At 43.6% G+C, this 4,834-nt stretch overlaps 1 protein-coding gene across 2 annotated transcripts in view; it reads right to left on the reverse strand.

Moving 5' to 3' along the window:
• pcgf3 (polycomb group ring finger 3) overlaps positions 1 to 4,329 on the reverse strand; it is a 45,131-nt gene extending 40,802 nt beyond the window's left edge. Inside the window, exon 1 of one of the 2 annotated variants that reach the window (XM_020594041.1) lies at positions 4,190 to 4,329. The gene's annotated coding sequence lies outside the window, so the exon portion shown is untranslated. Of the gene's footprint in view, positions 1 to 3,068; positions 3,091 to 4,189 lie in introns of those variants that run through there. The other variant, XM_020594042.1, reaches the window with a different exon arrangement.
• Between the last annotated feature and the right edge of the window lie 505 nt (positions 4,330 to 4,834).

The following is a 4,834-nucleotide window of genomic DNA, read 5'->3' on the forward strand; positions in this document are numbered from 1 at the left end:
TCTCGGGTCCTCTGCTTGTAATGCTGCTTCAGGCAGTTTTATCCATTCATGCTACAAGGGCCAAATAAGTCTGACTTATACATTTTTATTACCATTTTCTTTTTGTGTCCCCTGGTCTAAAGCCTGATTCAGGTAAATAAATCATCAATACTGCAGTCAGTGGGGAATTTTTGTTGTCCCGTCGTCTAAATTACATTGGAGTATTTCATCACAGTCACTTCCACCCCAGAGTTTTGCTGTTCAGTGGCCTAATGTTGTTTCAGGTATATTTATTTGCATCAACTGAGAACTTTAGCATCTCATGGTTATTAAGTGTTCTTTGGAGAACTGTGTTACTGCTTGCTTCAGTTGTCGCGACAGCAGCTGTTTAATGTTTGGTGGTGACAGTCTTGAGGTAGACGATAGAAACACCATGTTCACGTTACAAGTAACCCATCAGGAACACATGCTTACATGACCGGCCAACACGGTCATGTAAGCATGCTGAAAGACATCGCTTCACGTCGCAGTAAGAGTTTAACTAGATCCAACTAGTTTTCGACATGATGTTGCTCTGTTTTGGCAGTGTGACAGTCTGTATGAATACAGCCTTATACAACAGGGGGGAGTTCTCCGAGCTAGCAGTTTCTGAGCACCCTGGACACTTCAGCTCTCAGTTCCCTCAGAGGTCAGCATTGTGACAGCCGGCTCTTCAGTTTGGTCAACAGGGCACATTCACATGCTCAAGTTCTCCAAAGTTGAACTCAACACATGGATTTACTTTGCCACAACCACAAGCAAATCTGATGATCTCTGAACTGAAGTCACGTGAATTGCTTTTGCAGCAAATGTTCACAGTTCCCCTCATTCATTTCAATGAGACCACCTTCTTGGCACAATAGCTCCAGCCAGGTAAAAAAAAAAAAATACATGAACAAACAAAAAAAAGGAAGGAAGGATGCAGGAAAGAAGTTAAACTTGGCTCATGTTTTGCTGTTATAAAACTACTTGTGCATCAAATACATGCAAACAGATGAGCAACGGGTTAGCAGGAGAACTCCACTGCTTACTTTGCAACTATCAAGGCACAAGATAAAATGATGACATGGCTGTCATCATAAAAACTTTCCAGCCTTGTGAAATCATGTCTCATAGCATCATAAACTGCTGTGCAGCATCCTGGCATCAACTGAGCCTTCAGACACGTGAATGTATCAGCCAAACTGCTCCACAGTCTCAGTGGTACCTCAGGTAACAACAGTGCAGCTCCCTCAGAAACGCTCTACCGTTTTCTGTCCACATGGTTTTTCCACAGTATTTCTGTTTGGTCCTTGGTCTGTTCTGTCAAACACCATTTTGGCTTCATGCTGTTGATGAATGCTACACCTGTAATCTGATTTTATTGTTACATAGAATTTGTCCGTTTTTTTTCAAATGTTCAAAGACACCGTTTTGAGCGGGAGAGAGGGAGGCCAGCGGCTGTGAGCAGCTTCTCGGAGCTGCAGCTTTATTCTAAGGTGACCAATTCTTCACAGTGGCTCAGTAGCTCATTTAGCGAGCTGCCTGAGATAAATTCCTGTGCAAGAAAGAGATGAAGGCATCCTCTGACACTTCAGCTACTACTGAGGTTTTTCATTATCAAGCATTTCTGGTCCTTAAGAGGCCACATCCTGCTCGCCTGTCCTGTAGTTTTATCTGTTCTATCAGACTGCCCCGAGGGAGCATTAACATTGTTTAAACTGAGCATGGCTGCATGTTTTGGTGGTAGTGGGTCAACAAAAGTGTCCTTTTTTGATTATTCATAATCATCATGCATTACAATCTTACTTTAACATCAGAAAAGCTCATAAGAAGCTACTCATTTTCAGGTCAGGGGTCAGCTGATGGTAATTCAGGGCTTCCCTGCAAATCAAGTGCAAACCTGACATGAAACTTGATCCTTGGAGAGTATTACAGTCTTATGCAACAGCCATAGAGTGTGCAATCAACACTCAGCTGGCCAAGAGCCATCAGTTGAGCAAGTGGGGCTGTTTGGACAAGATGGTAAGGTGAGGGTCAGTTTACAGCTATACTGGGAGATACTTTAAGAAAAATACAACTGCTCAACAGGCTAAAATTAGACAGTGGTGCTGAGGCAGAGAAGAGCATAGCTTCACTTCTGATCGGGCCTTTATAAATTTGGATTCCAGTGTCAAGCTGATACAATTTTCCAAAAAAAACACAAACAAAAAAACTCTAGTTAAAAGAGCATAAAACAAATCCTCTCTCTCCGACTGTATAAAGCGTTACAAAGCGACTGAGCTGTTAAAACAGGAACATGCTGGGTGCAGTTTAGTAGCAATGTGTTCCAAGACTGAGGCTGCTGAAGCTCTCAATAGCAGAGTGCACAGTGTGTGTGTGTGTACATGCGCTTTCTGAATCACAAATTAATTTATTAGACGGTTTGCATGTGAGTCAAGTGCTTTGAACAGCCGCCCTGGTAGGCGAGTTACGGAGGTTTTACAGTTTTCCCAGTTAAAGCCTACTGCTGCTTGGTGCCAACGTGCACGTGATGATGAAGCTGAGGACAGCTTTACTGTCAGTATACACTAGCTGCCCTAGCTTGAACTGGACATCAAGATGATTAATACTCTGGTTTCCTTGCAGCAGCTGTCTGTGGTTAATAGTGCACGTAAGCACTGGTTTGGTGACCTGCAGATGAAAAAATATCTAGACATGCAGGTAAAACTGAGTGAAGTCAAAGATCTGAGAACTGATATGTTAATGCTCTTTCAACTGTCTTTTAATAAAAGCCTGAAACAAGCAGCAGGTTTAACCCTAATGCTAAATCATACTTATCAAGTCATTTCTGTCTGGAGTCAAGTCCCAGAAACACTGCTTTCTTAAAACAGATGAAAACAAGAGGAAATCAAACAACCCGTCTCCAGGAAGCCTCAAGAATGATTAAGGCAGATTAATGCAGCGCACTGAGAAAAAACATTTTTCACTAGTTTTAAGAAAATGTTAAACCTATTCCATCCTCCAAAAATTTTTCCAATACTAAAAAAAAAAAAAAAGAAGTTGAATCACACTGTTAAATTCCCTTCTACCTCATAGAAGGATCCAGATTTTGAGTATGAAAATATTCCTCTGGACTCTGATGGATACAGGATGCCTCCCACCTCACTGAAAGGCCAGTCTCTGGGGGCGTCACAGATCACATCACTCAGGTGTATGATGAATAACGGAGCAGGATTTTCTTCCAAAGATTATATCCCCCTAAGTATATGTGAACTCAGATTCTATGAATACTGAGAAACTTTAGCATATGAATACAACCACATCCTGTTTCAAACCGCACAAGAGAAAAGGCAAAACAAATGTTTGACAGGAAACAGGATTTAAGGACAAGGCAAAACATCCACAGTGTAGCCATTAAGATGAGGCTGAGGCTATATAGACAACTAAACTTTAACATATCAACCCGAATTTAACCTCGACATCTACACCTTCTGACCTGCTAATGACCTACATGGTCCCTGGGCTGCAGAGACCCTGGTGTGGGAGAACGTTGCTCTGTACACCACACTGAACCTGCACGTCCTCACCCCAAGAAAACTGCACAGACTTGTTGGCTTCACTGTGCATGCCTTTCCCCACTACAATGTCCCACGGGGCTCGCTGCAGCAGTCTGGCGAAAGAGAACATCCACCCTGAAGAAAAACAGATGCACCAACTTTATGTCTTGATCTAATCCACATCTCGTGTAGACCGTCCACACACACTCGTTGAACTTTGCACGGCAGGAGGAACAGGACAGCCTAATGGTGGACCGTGAGCTTTTTTCTTCAAGAACATTCCAGCTCACTGGGAAAGACTTGGTTCAGAGGAACAACAGCATTAAAACATGACGAGACAGTCAGACAGGCGGGTGCCAGATCCACCTCTCTGGTACAGCTAACTGTTGGCATCCCGGCTATCTTAAACTAGCCTTTACAGTTCACTTTCCACCTTAAAAACCCCATCCCCGGTGTGCAACTGCAGGGCCCGGCGCCGCCATACACCACCACATAGACACATAAAACAACACGTATAGCATGCCCCGTAGCACCAAGCGGAAAGAGACAGGCGAAAATTGAGGAGGAGGGGGCACAAACCGGGACCGTAAACTAGCCACAGACGAACCGGGCAGGGAGACATGCAGAGAACAAGTCTACTTAGACGAACTAACCTATTTTGGGAGCAGCACGGTCCGCTGGATGTTGGGTTGAATCCGAGTTAAATCCACTACCAGTAAAACAAAGAGGCGAAAATGACCGAGCGACCGCGGAACAGGCCGAAACAGCACTCCTGGAGCAGCGCGGCGCATGCGCAGAAGGCACCCGGGACCAGGGGGGTTTGGCGGAATGAGTGCAACTAATTTTTTAAATTGATCCGCCGAGTGTGTTATTAATTATTAATGTTAAGGAAATAAAAGGCCTGCGTCAGTGGATAATGTTTTCAATGTGTGTGCACACAAAGTCATATCCTGTCAACATCTGTCATCTACATAATACAATGCTAATTTTAGAGATAATTATTATCTTATTACTGTCTTAACTTGATGCTAACTTGTCCCCTTGATTGCCCCTTACATGCTATTCAGCTTTCTGTGGCTTGGACTGCGTATTTTACGATCTACTGTATAAGCAAATGTTAAGGTAACTGGATTTCTCTCTTCATTCAATTAAATTCAGTTTTCCTGGGTGGAAGTAGAAGTCGAAACAGAGGGAGAGGAGGATTGAGAGGGGGAAGAGCTGGAGCCTTCTTACAGGCAATGGAACAGGTATGACAGTATTGATGTGGGGGCTGCTATTTTGTTCCTAGCAGTCCAGCC

The sequence above is a fragment of the Monopterus albus genome, unplaced genomic scaffold (assembly GCF_001952655.1).
Source record: "Monopterus albus unplaced genomic scaffold, M_albus_1.0 scaffold21.1, whole genome shotgun sequence".
Taxonomy (NCBI): Eukaryota; Metazoa; Chordata; class Actinopteri; order Synbranchiformes; family Synbranchidae; genus Monopterus; species Monopterus albus.